This window comes from Oxyura jamaicensis, chromosome 4, assembly GCF_011077185.1.
Source record: "Oxyura jamaicensis isolate SHBP4307 breed ruddy duck chromosome 4, BPBGC_Ojam_1.0, whole genome shotgun sequence".
Classification (NCBI taxonomy): Eukaryota; Metazoa; Chordata; class Aves; order Anseriformes; family Anatidae; genus Oxyura; species Oxyura jamaicensis.
Genome location: NC_048896.1, coordinates 52,375,289 through 52,392,533, shown reverse-complemented (window position 1 = coordinate 52,392,533; position 17,245 = coordinate 52,375,289). Strand labels below are relative to the sequence as shown.

Sequence of the window (17,245 nt, the reverse complement as noted above, 5' to 3'; positions counted from 1 at the left end):
TTGATGCTGAGGTTTGTTAGCAGTATAGGCCACCAACAGAGGTCTTATCCTAATTTTTCACTTCCTTGTTCCTTTACATATACATATGCACATTCACAGGGTTCAGGAGTTTTTTCCCATACTCACCAAGTATAATCATAGGATTGCATTATTCACTAGGAAAAGATTCATGTGATGAAAAAAAACAACCTCACAAGGTTAAAGTTTGCAATGTGAAGGCACAACAGTAATCAAATTTCCTTTGTTCTAGTTACATAAGTGAAAACCAAATGTCTGCCAAATGTCTGGCATTCCCAATGAGGTCTGGACTGATGAAGGTTAGCAGCATTTTTGCAAGCTACTGTTGGCAAAATCTGGAGTTTCACGGACAGTTTCTCAGAGAAAACTCACATCTTGCATTAGAGCTTTTCTCTAGCCAATTGCTGAGGAAGATCTGTAGACAACAGATCTGTTGTTCTCAGCTGCAAACTGAATCAACTTGTGTATTCCCTAAAGAGTAATTTTCCATTATTTTTTTTAGACTTCCATCACATCTTCTTTTCTCCAACATTTTACATCACCATAGTCTCTCCTACTCTTCCACAATGCCTATATACCACAACTCCTAGCATTAGGCTCTAGCCTGCCCCAAATCTCGCCTTCCTCAGGCTGTAGCTACTCGTACTGTTCATTCTTCATAATGTTTGTTTGACCCAGAAAAAAGCTGCACTCTTTCCCCTAAGACATACAGCCCATCCAGTCCCTATCTTGCAGGTGTTTTTGCAACTCAAAGAAAATTTTGCAACTCAAAAAAAAAATCAAAAAAAAAAAAAAAAAGCTCAAAGTAAATGTCATATTTGTCAAGGGCCGGCTGAAGCAAAAGGCTGTAGGAGTGTGGAAAACACAAAAGGTGATATAAGCCTACGTAAAATTTCCTGGGGGTTTTACACCTTGAGAGGAGGTATGGGCTACTCCTCTGCTCTTTGTAAAGGGCCTCACTCCAATTTACATGGATTTCTGTTGTTTCCAAGGATATGAAGCAGCATTCAGGGATTAGCAAGGTAAAAAGGACTTGAGACACGCTTACCTGTTCTTTCCACACTTTTTCTTCTTGTTCCCATTGGCTGACTAAGTTGCCTTCACGGTCAAAATCTCCTAAATGCTCATCTCAAAGTAACTTTATCAGTACAGGATCTGTTTTATGGAAATCTTTTATATCTACTGTGAACTTCTTTCTTTTGATGCTGTTTAAATGCCTGAAGCTTTTTGAGGGAGCTCTATAGCATTCAATTCCACATCAGTAAAAGTTTGATGGTCTGGAAAATAAGGAAGAGAGTGTCGGAATCAGTTTCTGGGATGCCTTCGCAAAACTCATGTGTTCAGCAGTGTGCTGAAGCCAGGCTATCAGTCCTAAAACAGCTTTCGCAGAGAAAACTTTTTTCCACTTAATTGCCTAGGGCCTGGAGTACTCAAGTGGCTTCAAATATAGTATCTTCTCCCTTTAGATGTTACTACAACTTTGGGTAGCCAACTGTTCTGGTTCTTTCTCAGAAACATTGCCAACATCTGTCTGTCCATAAGAGAAATGGAGGGGTTGCTCTGGAAGAAGCCAGTGGTCTGCAGCAATAATCAAAGTGAAGGTGATTAGGTAAACAGCTATCATCATAGCAAAAGCTTCTCTTATGCCTTTGCCTAAAGCTTTTTGTCCAAGCCAGATAGTCTGTGTTACATACACTGTGAAACTCGAGGCAGAGATTCTTATCTGTGGGTGACTTAGGGACAACTTCATAGTGAAAGTTTGATGTTCCTCTACAGCAAAACATGCCTTTGCAGGTGCAACACAGCCCTTATATTCTGAAAATGTACAGATGTGGTCATGCCCAAAATTCATATCTAGACATCGAATTCAGACTCTTTTGGAAATTGGGAGAAAATGAGTGAGACGTTCTGATTTAACTGAAAACATAATTCAAACAGGTTTTGATCTAGACTTCAGCAATGAAATCAACAGTGCAACCCCTTTTGCTCTGACCGGAAGGGTGCATATAAAGGAGGAGGGTTTGAACTACTCTCTTCTTTTCGTTCCATCTGTGCAGCAACGTCTGGAATTTTCTACTGTTGATAGCTCTGGCATACACAATTATTATTGTCAAAGCAATGATTTAAGAGTGAGAAAGGAATGCAAAAATTTGCAAAGGGGGAATGTAAAATATACAGATAAAACCTTCATCCCATCTCACATGATTATACAAAATACAGCTTTCCAAGGGGATTAATATGGTTTTATCATCCAGTCCCAGGGTAAGACATTTGAAAAGTTTATAGCAAAAGAAAAAAAAAATATTGAGAAGTTCTGGAGTAAACTGTCTCTCATTTCACCCTGATGCTTACAATTGCTGAACGTTGATATACTGCTGCAGCACCAGGGCTGATCCTTCTTTGGATGAGCAATAAAGAAAATGCATTAGTTTGACAGTTGTAGTAAATGAGCCTTGAGCTTTTTCTTTTTTTTATTCGTGGCCGGTTAGGTGTGCAGGTCACGTTCCAGCCTCATTAGTGAATAGTGGCAACTTAAGTCTAGTTATTAATTCTCTGGCTTGCAAGTTGTTAACAGATGAAGCCCAACAGTATTGATATAATGTTGGCTGAACCAGAGATTTCTGAGTGTAGCAGGACTTTTGTTTCCTGATGAAAAATGTCTTGTTGAAGAAAAAGTAACTGCTTCCAGCTAGACAGGTTCACATGGGCTAACATTACATCTGGTGTGTTAGCAAGTGGAAAAGTTACATGCTTGAATGTTCCCTTTTGGATTATTTTTTTTTTTTGGTAATTATTCAAGACTTCTGGAGATCCACAGGCTATTTTTTTTTCTCCTCTGGAGTTTAAGAACAGATTTAATGACCTAAACACACTTCTCATTCTCCCCAGGAAGTGCATTTTTGCCTGAGTATAATGGTCCTTGATAACTTAAAATACCAATATCTCTTATTTGCAAGATGGAGTCTTCATCTAATTTACTCTTAAATGCTTCAACAGTCTCAATTTTAAAAGCATACATATTGTATTCATTCTGCATCATTACCAGGTCAAAACTTTCAGAGGACAACTATAGATGTTCACGATTTACTAATGTATGACAGAAGTTGTATTAAAAGGGAGCATGGGAAACAGAAAATTATCACAGTTATTTCTTATGTACCCATATCACAGTACCCCAGCATGCTACTGAATTAACTGAGGTCTACTTAAATTCAGACACCTTTTTCTTCCTTCTAATTACAATAGCATAACTTCTACTTGTGTCACACATTTGCATGTGTGTTTGTGTATACATGATAATTCTGGTTTCTGTCAGTAATGAAAACACAACTCATAGCAATAAGCTAAGACTGACTTCTAGCCCTTGTAATCTAATTAAAGTCCAGCACTAGATAAAGTAAAACATTATGTTGCCTGACAGGACTGCATCCGTTGCCTCCTGCAATTACTAAAAACATATAAAGAGAATTTATGCCATTTTCCAGTCCCTTTATTATCTTCTGAATGCCATTCATACATCTTTTATTTTCCTAAAATGTGACCTCCCCTTTTCAAAACTCCTGTAAAATTAACACTGTGGCTTACCTTTCAATTTAAAATTAAATTCTTGGGAAATCCAGTGAAATGAATCTCAGGCTATTCATGGTTACACAAGTTGCTTTTCTTGCTGTGACTGTAGCCTGAACTGGTGAGCTGAAGGAATATTGAAATGTCAGCATACTGCTTGCCTATAAATAAAGAACAGGCATGTAGAGTGAGTGGTGTCAAGAGGGGAATGACGAATCATGTGCACATATAACCCTACATTTCTTGTGTATATCCCCCTTACAGCTCTATCGAATATTGACATGTAATTTCTGCAGTGTAATCCAAATCACGTTCAAAGGACGGACAATTTTTATTACCATCCATCCTTGTCAGGATCACTTGAACAGCATGTGTAACTGAACTCTCCAAGAGACAATCTTTTTCTGTGAGAAATGCTATCAGAATACAGTGAGCCAGGAAGAAATAGGAAAATCAGAAGTTGGTAGCACTCCTGAGAAAGAAAACTGAACAGATTCTACTGGACCAAGTAAAAATGTTTAAAAAGGGTGTCCATTTGAGTTGGGTTTTGATTTGTCTAATGTCTAATGTTTCCAGAGTCCTGTTATGTGGGTCTTTTATATTGAAAGTATTCATTAAGAGGCCTTACAGTTCTCATAATACCTTTGTCTTTAGTCAGCCTGGCTAATACACACATGCTACCTGAAAGCGTATTTCAAGCAGTCTACCAGAAGTATTATTATTAAGGGCTAATGAAGAATCCATGTAGAAATGGTAGAATCAGAAACCATCTAGATGGACTACCTCATAAGACTTTTCATTGGTGAAGGACGGAGACATGACCACTAATAAGGATGAGCAATTTTAAAGAACAGAAACAAGGTGGTAGAAGCAAGAGAGCAAAATTGCTCTACACATTCTAGTTTATTACTGGCTTCTAAACAACCCAAACACCCCCCAGTCTTTAAAAACTTAATCAAGGAAATAAAAAGAATAAAAGGAGATGCTGAGATGTTTGTTATTCACAGAAATTCTGGACTTATATTTGATATCACAGTTTGTATGTTTGTGATGTCAACTGCACATTTGATGGATTCCTCATTTTCATCTCAGTTACATTAATCATTTGTTAGCTGCAATAAAAAGTTGTGTTTCTGTGCTTATTATCTGTATAATTTTAGCTCATTTATGATGAACTTATATAGTCCACTTTGATCTAAACTGATCACGAGGAAGTTTTGCATAGGTTTTGACACAGCCTCAGGAGTTATGTCTTCTGCATTTGTCCAGTATTTCTGGGGGAGCCAGTTCAGTGGTGAACTGGATCGGTGGCAAGAGAGACGTATCAGCACACTGCTTCCTGGTAAGTGAGCCTCATAAAAATTATTTGGGGGTTCTCAATAAGAGTGAAGTAGCTCTTGTGCACTGTAAATTTCATCACATGTGCTCTATCCACTTTATGTCCCTTAAGAAAGCTGGCGTGTTCTGCAGTTGGTGGAGCCCTTGCAGCCGGTGGTGTAAAAAAGAACATAAAGGATGTTTATTCAAGGGCCTCTTGCAAAATGTGGCACATGGAAGCTGTCAGAGCCAGAACTTAAGCACCAGGCTAGTAGAGACTCCCTAGGCTTGTGGCCAGTTGTGAAGACACCCAGCATCAGAGGATTACAAGGATGGCTTAAAGTCTTGCCGATCCTCCCTTAAGGCTATGAATTAATTCATCCTGCTTCTAGACACACAGTGTAAAAATTCTCTTGCAGTCTTTCAGCTGATGCATCATTTACTTAATTTGGCAGTCTCCCACTTACATCAAAACTGGGTTTCCCCATCTGAAAAACAGCAAAACCATGAGTGCTTTCCCTGAGTTGTAATCTGGCAGTGAGAATGGAACAGAAACTTGGCACAGGTATTTCCATATACCTATTTTAATCCGTGTCAGTAGATAAGGACATATATTCCAAAGAATTATCGTCAAAACAATTGAGTCTTTCTGCCAACTTCAGCTGGTTTTGGACCAGGCATGCAAGTCCTCGCATTATCCACAGAACACATCCAGTGTTGAAGCAATCCAAAGGGAGAACTATGAATTTTCCAGGCTTGCAGGCTCATTTGATGAAATCACATTTATGGGGCAATAATGCCATTCCATTTCTGTCCTTTGCCTCTTCTCACAAACAACAAAGCTGCCAATTTCTGCCAATTGTGAGAAATTCTGAGATGCGAATGTTTATCCATTAGGATGTGCACAGAAAATACTGAAGAGTGAAGTTTCAAAAGGCAGTGTTTTGAAGACAAAGAAAGGAACACCCACATAATTTCACGGCAATTTGTTAAATATCAAGCCAAAGGGAAATCAAGCCAGCTTTGTGGAGCTGGCACTGTGAAAGTGGCTAGTTTTCAAGCCTTACATTTAATATACTGCTCACAGAATTTATCACATCCAATTCTTTTATGACAGACAGTATAACTTGATGTTTGTCTGTGATGGAGAGCTACACCAAACTGTGTTCCTGAAGCACTGCATTGTACTGAGCAGTTTTTTTCTCTTTACACTTCAATAAATTTACTACTACTGTGTGTGTAGTGTCCACAAAATATCTATTATAAAATAACAGTATTGGAGATTCACCAGTGCCTGAAGGTTGTAGTAGATTCCATGCATATTCATTACAAGACTTTTGCAGTTAAGCCAACAGGGAAAGAAATAGCTTAATAAATGTAACAAAAAAAGAAATAGAGCAAACAATACAGATAATTAAACAAAGCAGGAAAATCAAGGCAGGAGATTATTTTAATGCAAAACTTGATCTGAGGTGAGAGAGGACAGAGCGCTGGTAGCTGACGGGGATACTAACTACAGTATCTCTTGAGTTCTTGTTCTTAATTGGATCTGACCGTGACCTCCATCATTTTGCAAGTGTTGTAGCGGGTGCCCTGCTCCTTCTCATCTTTTCCTCCCCACTAAACCAGAATATTACTGAGAAAGAAGTGCTGTGAGGAAGCACGTCTGGTAAAATCTGATCAAATGAGCTACAGTACCCAGGCTAAAGAACTTATTAGTGTGATTATAATGACACAAAGAGCTTCCAACTCAGATTGGTCCCTTTTGTGTTGGGTGCCATATAGATGCACCGCTCCCGCAGGGAATTGCTTACCGACAAAACAGATAGGAAAAAAAATCACAAAACAAAAGCAACACATGCGAAAACCACCACCAAAACCACCACCAGCAATAAACCAACAACCAGACAAGAGGAAGGAAGCACACTGCATATGGAAACTGTCAGGCAAGTGAAATGGCATTTGATCGCAGACTGTAGAAGCACGTAAATAACTCTGCCTCTCCAGGGCTCCAGCCTTGTTAGTTCAGTAACGCTGCTCACTCCAGGTCTTTAATGGCAAGGGAGAAACACCAGGAAAATGACATTTATATCACCTGGACTCTATGACAAAATAAATACACAGAATCTGTTTGCCTGACTAATTTCTAGTAAGCAGAACAAGAGGAAAGAAAGATAAGGTAAAAGCTGTTATTTATATTTCCACGTCTAGTCACTAAGGTTGATTTGGTTTAATGGGCCTTTTCCCCTTGTGAACAATTCAGATGCACAAGGGAAAAAAGGTCCCTTTCTTGGGATTAGGATCACTCAGCAGTATTAAGAAATGCTTTTCCATTTCTAAAATGTTCTATTGAGGGCATGTTATTTTGTTTTAAATACACGTATCAATGTCAGACACCTACTGTCTTGGAAGCAGAGACAGACCTACAGGTGAAAAGTTTTCAGCTAAATATAGGCCTGTAACACAATGCCATTATAAAAACAAATGGACAGTGACATTTTGAGAATAGCTATGTTTGGAATTCAGCAGCATAAAGTACAGTCCTGTTGCAGCCCTACTGGAATACAGTGCACTGGGATTCCCAACCCTGCAGGAAGAATGTAGGAAAAAATTATAAAGTGCAACTAAGTTATGCAAAAATTTCCAGGAAAAATGATACAACATACTGTACAAGAAGGGCATTTTTAATATCTCCAGGAGAAGGAAATCATTCGGTTTATTACAGCAGCTCAAAAACTGTGTTGGCTGTTACAGGATCTGATCTGATTTGCAGTTCGATTCACCATCTTCAACCATGAGCTGAACTAATTCTTGGAAACTGCAGCTAACCTAGCTTTTGTTATCTCTGTGCCTCTGCATACATGCTTTGCTTGTGCATCTACCTGCCACAGTGCTATCCAACAGAAATTATGTTGGTATTATTTCACTTTCTACTGCTCCAAGTCTCCCACTTTAGCCTTGCTGGCAGACGGTGCTTCAGCTGTATGTGTTCAGTGCCAAAGACTGCTGCACTGCAGCACTACCTGGGTTTGTACACACAGCACCGGTCGGTACTCGAGGGACCCTGGTGCTTCTGCTATCGCAAATAAGCAGCAGAGAAGGTTCCTGCGCTGCCTGCATCACACCTCAGGCAGCCTCACTTTCTTTTGTATTCCAGTCTCTAGCTATTTGCGCAGCATCCCTGTTCTTTAAAAATAATTTTCTTGTATTTCAATATTGGCACTTGCAACTTCAGTGTATGGTTTTAAGCCACACCTCTTATCTTGCCCTCGTTTGCATGACTGCTGCAGAAATACTTGGGAAAATGATTTTTTTTTTTTTTTAATTTATTTTCTTCCGTTTTGGTCTGGTTTCCATACCCAAGCTGTTTCTCATCCAGCTTCTTTTTGAGCTCCTGCTTTACATTGTTTTATGATCTCCCTTTCTTTCTCAACCTCCTGCTCCTAATAATTTTTACTTGTAATATTCCAAAATGGGGACATATAACCAGGGCCTTCAGAGCTTCCTAATATACATCACAGTTTGGCTTATTAGGGCATAGGACTGTTACCTTTTTGGCAGCACTCATTAGCACTTTTAACAGTGGGTTCTGTTTAGAAATCAAAGGTGCCTTAGGGTTGAACATCCTGGGGAACATTAGTCTAAGATGTTTTGTTCCTTGTAACAATGTTAATCTACATTAACACAAAATATTAAAATGTCATAGAGATTTTCTGGAACAATGTTACTAACATGGCCAAAGGTCAGCACTTTTTTTAGCTTAAATCAATGATGACTATATGATGGATTTTTATATTAGTAAGAGCAAGCTGTTTAATTTTTAACAGTCTTCTATCCCCTCTGCCCTCCAGCACACCCAGGAGTGGATACAGGAGAATATTCAAAGCAAAATACATATGAAATATTTTTAGCTTGCTTTCAAGCTGCTGGGCTACTGTGGCCAATAAAACCTCTTTCTTCTCTCCTGAATGAGTTTCCTTTGTTCTGGACTTTTAGTTTTTCAGAATATTTTCAAATGGTAGGTATTGTTTATGGAGAAAACAATATAATTTTGAAGCCCTTACAATATGTTATGTAGAAACAGATAGTCACTGACTTGAGATGCACTAGAAACTTTATTCTTTAGAAGTTAATGTCTATAAGAAATTAGATCTCCATCAGCCTTGGAGTTTTCCTCATAGGTTTTGTGTATTAAGAGCAAAGGAAGGAATGTATTTTGTGCTTCTTATCCCACTTTCTCAACAGAAACATGAAAAGTTGCCCAAGGATGAAGAATACTATAAAAAACGGCAGTGCCATTCCTAGCATCTTCAATGTGAGTTTTGGCTGTGATAGGTCTTTACGTTTTAGAACTTGAGCAAAAGTGTGAATGGGCAAAGGTGTAGCTCTCCCACTGTACTCCAGAAGGCACATCTGCCAACTTTCAAATCTCTCAGTTTTCAGAAGCAGCTGTCAAAACAGCGACTTATATAATAACTTATTAGGCAGAGCATTTTAACCTTGTGAAAGTGAAAAAAAATCTTAATAAAAGTTCTGATAGAAACTTTTTGCCTCTTTAACCCATTTTAAACCACTGTGTATGGTTACTTATTGGGCTCTATGTTTGAAACACACTTCGCTTCACTTCCATGACTTAATTGCTGCACAGATTCAAAACCATTAAAACTTCACTCTTATAAAGGACACCAGATATGTTTCTGTTGAAGCATCTACTTGATTTCCTAGGGAAGGTATTTTGAAATCCAATTTTAAATAGCATTGATTTAGGGTATCCTACTACTAACAGCCGGAGGAAGCAGCACGGTGATAAATTACATGTTAGGATACTAGAGTATGCACAGTATTAATGATCAAAAGGATAGTCTGTAATATACTTAAGCTATGAGGTTGGTTGGTGCCTATGGGTAAAATGGTAGTCTTTTAGTTTATCCTCTGTAAGGTAATAATACTCTCCCTGGAGCAAAGCAAGAAATGAAACCCTGATTATCTATCACACACACAAAAACTCCTGCAGTACAGTTTGCTTCAGTGGAACTACAGCTGTAGTTCATGCATACGGCCATGGTGCGGCAGCCTAGTAACAAAAAAAAAAAAAAAAAAAAAAAAAAAAAAAAGGTTGTACTTGATGTTCCAAGAGGTGGGTATTTCCTAATGGCTTGAACTTTGCAACAGGGATTCCAAACACCAGAGAGAAAAATGAATGAGGCATGACTGTTCCCTGCAGGAAAAAAAAAAAAAAAAAAAAAAAAAAAAAAAAAAAAAACACAAAACTGGCCTTGATAAAAGCTGAATAGTGTGGGGAGGGAGAGCAGAGAGTCTGAAAATTAGATGGCAAAGGGGGTCAGATTACGTGCCCACATAAGCAAAACTGATCAAAGAGCAAGAAACGAAGGCATGAGTTATGTCTTAAAAATCAGATGCTTTTTCTTCCCTTTGATAAAGGCAGTTAGTAATTCCATGGTCTATGGAAGCTAGTGGATTTTATTAATACAAACTGATTTTCAGTCAAGGGGTATCACAGACTTTTCATTGATAAAAATACAGCTCAAAAGCCTCTGAATATTCAACCAGTACAGTAAATCTAAAATGTCACAGAACATTGTCTGTTTTGTTGTTCGCCACAGAGGCTTATGTGTGAAATGAGAACAATTAGGACACTCTGTTTTAAACTTTAATTTTATGTGGAATTAAGTAGGTTTAGCAGTTCCAAGCACACTTGAAACAGTACGTATAGTAAAACTCAGGCTGAAGTTCCTTTGCATTTATGTAAATGAAAATTGGGATTAATTCCATTAAAGCTGACGAAGTTCTACAAGCATAAAATCAGTATGAAAAAAGCATTAGCCACAGCAACTTTTTAAGAGGTTATTTCCCATGCTACTAAATTATATAGCTCATTGTGCTTAAAAAAATATAATTATTTGTTATGAACCATATAAAGTTACACTTCAAATAGCTGCAATTACCAGTTTAGTTATTACAAAATAAATATCTTCATGCTGCAATTCCTTATTTCTGTATCTGTGATATCCACATATTGCTAATTTTTTTTGCAGACCAGAAGTAATACAAAATTAGGAAAAGTGGAGAGAGGAATGCCAACCAATTAGTAATCCAGTATAGGCTGCATTATACTCTCATGAGTAACTGTCACTGCAGCAAGCCTGAAAATTTTATATCAGAATAAGGTACAGTTTTAAAACTGAAAAGCACCCTCCCACAAAGTTGAAGATGCCTTTGCTGGCATATTCATGTTCCTTCCGATTACTACATATCCCCCTTTTCCACATACATACCCATCTGACTTACTTGGCTGCCATTCAATTCTTAAAGCAGAGAGAACTGGTAAATCTAACTCTTCCCAGAGCTCCAACAATTACTCTAAGTAGACCATATTCCGCTCCTTTCTCTTCTGCACCTGCTGCTTACATTTAATTGATGTTTTCGAAGGATGAAAAAGAAAGTGGGAACCTCCAACCTCCTCCACTTCCTTCTAGATATCAAAACAAACTCAACATGTTCTTTCCTTCAGCGTCTATCTCACTACCACTTAGCCTGTTGATGCTTTCATCTTTCTAATTTTAAAAGAGCTGGAAGTCAAGTCCTCACAAACGCTCACACAGATGGGTCTGTCCAGCTCAATGTCCTGTCTTCTGTAATAGCTAATGATATACACTTACGGGAAGAAGATGAAAACCAGGTAATTAACGGTTCAGAAACCTTCTGAGGCAGAGGTAGTACCAGGAGTACTTTTAAAAATATAAATTATAATAATGGGACTTGTACTCCTTTTTTTTACTCTCTTCTGAACCCATTTTATCTGTTGACTTAGAAGCACTGTGTTGCAACAACTGGCAAACTAGCAAGACATGCTGACACCTCTTTCTAGGCTTTATCCGCTACCGCTCACACTACCACCACCTCCCACTTGCTCCCAGCTTTAAACCTGCAATCAGATCACTTTATTGACTGCCCTCTAGTGCATGTGTTATGGGAATAACAATGCCACAGCCTCTTATTGATTAAAATTAAGGAAATAAGCATTATGTTCCCTGACAGCTGCCTCTCCTAGGAAGCCAGACATTGCACCTGGCCATATAGTTGAGCCCAGGACGTTGTGATCAATGGTATAAAATCCAGCTAGTAGTCAGTTACTGCAGTGCCTTCAGGCTGTGGCCTGTACTGTCCAACACCTTTAATAAAGGCCTGGATGATGGGATGGGTTGCGCACACAGCAAGTTTAGGAATGATACCAAACTCGGGGCACAGCTGATATGCTGCTAATTCAGAAGGGCCACTGCACCCAGGGTAAATGAGCTGCTGGGAACCTCATCAAGATTAACAAGGGCAAAGTCCCGTGTCAGGTGTGGAACAACCTCATAAAACACTGCCGGCTGGAAGCCGACTAGGTTGAAAGCAGCTCTGTGTTTGACAACAAGCTGAATGTGACTCAGCAGTATGCCCCTGTCTTATTTCAAAGGTGCCCAGTAGCAGGGCAAGAGGCTCAGGTTAGAACAAAAAAATCCCACTAGCTATCAGGAAAAACCGTTACTGTGAGGGCAGTCAAACAATGGAACAAGGGCCCAGAAAAGCTGTGAGATCTCCATCCTTGGAGATAAGATACCCAAAGGCTGCCTGGACAAGGCCCTGAGCAACTGGATTTATTTGGTCCTGCTCTCAGCAGGGATGTGGCCTAGGTGGCCTCCAGAGATCCCTTCCCACCTAACAGATTCTGTGTTTCCATGGCTGCTATGGTCAGACCCAAATCGGTGTCTGTACAACAACTGTAAGAAGGTGGGGAATGAGTAACCTTCCCAGAGGTGAGCAATTTCTGTCAAAAGAAGCCTTCTTCTGAGTTTCAGGCTCCATCTAAGAACAGATTAACTACCGTAAACCCCTAAGTGCTCAGGACTCTGTACAGAAATAGTTTCACAGAAACCTGATCTTGCCAAGTGAAACAGCCATGCAACACACAGCTACAGCACTTCAGCAGCACAACAATCTTCTGAAGTCTATAAACTTTTTATTTTTAAACCTTCCAATGTAATATTTTTAATTAGCCTGTATTTCTGCCTATGGTTGCAACCCTGGTCAGCCACTTCTGTTTGAGTTTCTGGATTTCAGTAAGGGAGTGAAGCATTATGGCTCATGCTGCCATTTTTCTCCACTACATTCCCAGACAATTTTGATGGCATTGGCAAGTTACATGTGTCTGGCTGATTAAGAATTTATGTTACACTTAAAAAAACAAACAAACTGTAACAGAGCGTTTGTTAAATTAATAGATAGGAATACCTATTTTTATGATTTTCTCCCAGGTTTGTTTATGGAGAGATACATGGAGTTTAAATCCAGAGGCATTATTAGATCACCTAGTTTTACTGCCTGTGTATCACAGCTATCCAGTACATTCATTGCTTAGTTTATCAAAACAAAACAGGGGGGTGCCTTGACTACAGCACGTAAGGTCATACGTGTATTGTCTAGTCCCCCCCACAAATATGCACACAGAGGATTATGTGTATACTCATACACATGCACACATGCATTCATACTGTTCCTAAAGAAGAGAGAGAGGAAGGTAACCTGGAGCCAAGACTAATTTACTAAAAGAAAAAACAACAGGCTTTGCTTCTCAGCTACATCAGATGCAGACTGACACCATATGAGCTCTTTAAATATAATACTCATGAATAACACAGAGTAGATGCTGGAGGACTTCTGAGTTTAATACTAGGTAATGTCATCATTTGGCAGGTGAGATATTTCCCACAGGTTGCATGAGTCAATGTATTTATTCCTAGCGAGTCCACTAATCTCTGCTTTGGAAAGCAGAACTTCTCTACTAGAGCTTCTCCTTCCATCTGATGCAGATAACTCCAGCAATAAGCCCCCAGTGACTGGAACAGATGTTGCTGTTTATTTAATTTATTTATTTTACTAACGCACAGCTGCTGGGGCCAACAAATGAAAAACACTGAATTCCATCAGGATTATCATTTCCAGTGGCTACATGCTAAGACAGACTCCCCCAAAATGATTATTCTTTAAACAAAGGTGTCAAGCTTAAACTTGAACATGTAATGTGTTTTGATAAAGAATCTCAAGACAATAGTATCTGACAGCTTACATTCTGTAAATATACAAGTTCTTGGGTGTGCAAATGGTAACTGATTCTCAGAGACGAGTATGTACAGTGCATGTTGTACAGTTAGGCCATATTTCTGAAATTGTAAGAGTCCAAGTTCAAAATGAGCAACACAGCACTATACAATCCAACCTAGGATTATTGGGATACTCACTGTGCATTGTTTTCTTTTGCTTTGTATAGATTGCAATTATATGCAAGTTTCCTTTAATGCAAGCAAAATATAGCAGAATTTCATTTTTAGGAGAGAAGCCTAAGGAAAAAAGAGGAAAAGAAAAGCAATTCAATAAAAATACCCTAAAAAAGGCTGCTGAAAGGCAAATTCCCTTGAATTAGAATTCAGACTATTTCAGGTTCTCTATTTTGCCTTCATCAAGACAGAAATAGCCAGATTTCCAACAGCAGTGGCACTGTCTAGCTTCCAGATGCTAGAATGAAATTTGTAACTGAGTTACAGGTTCTACACAGAGTGCACGAGGAGAGCTAAGCCCTTTAAAAAGACCATCCAAATAGCCTGCCACTGAGCAGGGAGCTCTGTCTGGAAGACAAAGACAATGCATAAGAGTACAACTGCAGACCTGCCCTTTCTGGAGATTCAGTGTATGAATTTGAGAATAGAAAATGGAGATTTTCATTTAGTTAGCACCCAGAGTCTAGAAACTGCTTTTAGTAAGAAGCAAAGAGACTTTTCTCTCAGCAGAAAGGCATCTGTAGAGGAGCTGCTCTTGGCGCTAGAAATAGAACACTAAGAGACCATTTGCCTACAAAATAAAAGAGTAAAGTTTAGTTTTTCCTCATCCCAAGAAATTCAAACTGGCATTTCCTTCTTTGCTTCAGTATTTCTTACCCAGCAATTCATACAAAGTGGGAGTCTTTTGAAGCAGGGGTATGCTGCAAAGTGCACCAGGCTGGGAAGAGCAAGCAAGCGGAACACGGTTATGCCACCTGGCAGCTACAAACTCAGCTCTCAAAGGGAGAGAAGGAGGCTTGGGGCCTGGTCTTTGATCCCAACACTGTTTATGCATTTCATCCAATGACTTTTAAATGTGAAGGGTTATGAGAAGTTCTCACCTGCAAGATTTCTCTCTCTCTCCTTTTTATTTTTTTAAAATCCCCATAGAATTTTGTTTTAAACAATTTAGGCACCTACTAATGGTGATCCTTGACCCTACTTCTCCAAATGGCCATTGGCCATCAATTCAGCAAATTGCTCTGGTTTTCAGTAAAACTTCCTATTGAATACCCTGCAGAACAGGGAGGGACCTTAAAAATATGAAGCTTTATGACTGTGAAATTGCTGGAAATCATACTGTAGGTTCTTGTCTTGACTATTCGCAGTCTCTTTCTGTGAGTCTCTAACTGCCCTGAAAGTTTCTAGTAATTAACCTTGCACAAAGATAGGTGTCTAGCTTTTCCTTGCACTATTTATTTGGCATAAATAAAATTGCTATTGGTAAAAATGAGAAAAAAAAAAAAAACGTTAAAAAAATATATACCAATAAAAACTTCTCTCAGTTTACTTTATACTTATGAGCTAGCTATAAACTCTGAAGAGGAGGTAAGCTACAATATAAAATATTAAAAAAACTCAGTTTCCAGGAAAATAAATAAATCCGTACATCATGTGCAAGAAACACAAAGCAAAGTTTTCCTCCTTTGCAAGTATCATTTCTCTCTCTTATTTTTTTTTTTGTAGAAAGTAGTGCCTACTGACTTCACAAACTATCTGACAATGGTAAAGAACCACTTTATTCCAGACCTAAGGAAGGAACAAAAAAGCTCATGCAGAGGAACAAAACACTACTAGGAATGACTCCCCGATTCACTACAGATTTTTTGTCTAGCAGCTGAATGCCTCATCTCCTGTCTAGTACTGATTCATTCATAGAGGAAATCAGTATTCATACACTCACATAAAAATGATACCTAATAATATTTCATTGTATTTTAAGTGGTGTAAGAGAGACGTGCAGACTTACAAGATCTTTTGTTGCCTGTTTTCTTTGCATCTTCAGGCATGCAGATGGACAGAAGTACTATTCAGAGACCAGCAGCACACGCAGTATGACAAATTCTTTCTTTACCTTGCATTGGCATCAATTTCCTGCAGGTGCAAAGTCATGTTAGTTCAGGAAAAAAAAAAAATCTAGAATGTCCAACTTCACTTCTGGCAAATAGGCTTAATGCAACACAGACCACAGGATTTTCCTGTATCGCAGGTAACCTATTTCCCATTACCAGTAGCTCAGCTATTAGTCTCCCAAAGAAGGTGGCCTGTCAAGAGGACAAAACGGAAGGTTTTATGAAAGCAAACAGAATGTAACTTTGCAATGGCAAAGTAGTAGTGAAAACCCAGGGGGGAACTTTATCAAAACAGGGAGAATACTGTGCAGGTATCAAGAGTGACTCTTTCTCTAAGGAATTGACATAGATCACGTTGTAATTAGCTGAGATTAGGCCTTTTATCTGAGTTTAATGGTGCTATTCAGGTCTACTGAAATATTCCCTACTGATCAACTGTCAACACTTTTTATTATTATTATTATTCTGACATAATTAAATGATTAAATTGACTTTCTAGGGGGCAGGGACAGAACACCAGGATGTTTTTGCACTATTGGCTATGATGTGACATATGGGCAGGTTACAAGTTATGGAAGAGTAGCTTTGGCACTGTTTGCTTAAATATCGTGTTAGCTATAATCACAATCTGTTTAAATAGAAAAGTAGAGTAATGCTGATAACCTAATTTTTATTAAGAAATGTGTTATATAGTTCTTGGTCGAAGCTCCCAGTGGACCTTGGAGTATAATTTGTGATTAGAAAAGCAGGACTAAGCCTCTAAAGGAGCCTACCGCTGCTCTTCCTCCAGGGACATATTTTTGTTAAATATCCTTCAGCTGTATTCTTAAGGTAAGCAATTTGCTAGGGGACAAACAAAAATCTTTGATGGCAGGGATGGTTTAGTAAATCCAGAAGTAATCTATAAGAGCCTGAAGAATTTTCTGTCCTGAAACTACCCTGAACTGGTAACAACAGCCTATAGAGTTAGTTTTGTTTGTTTGTATGTTTCTGTGGGAAGGGAGACTTTATTTTAAAAAAGATATCATTTGTCCTCCTCCTTCCTACGTACGCAGCTTGAAGGATTTACAGCACAAGTCCAGGACTCAGCTCTGTGTTTTCAAAGCATAAAGA

The 17,245-nt window shown here is 38.7% G+C and overlaps 1 long non-coding RNA gene across 1 annotated transcript; it reads right to left on the bottom strand.

The window, feature by feature from the left end:
* Nucleotides 1-1,070: 1,070 nt before the first annotated feature.
* Nucleotides 1,071-16,379, bottom strand: LOC118167057. Its single transcript, XR_004750908.1, has 4 exons — nt 16,289-16,379; nt 16,030-16,154; nt 3,604-3,746; nt 1,071-1,295 (listed from the first exon to the last, which is right to left on the bottom strand). It is a non-coding gene; the product is annotated as an uncharacterized LOC118167057 (long non-coding RNA).
* Nucleotides 16,380-17,245: the final 866 nt, after the last annotated feature.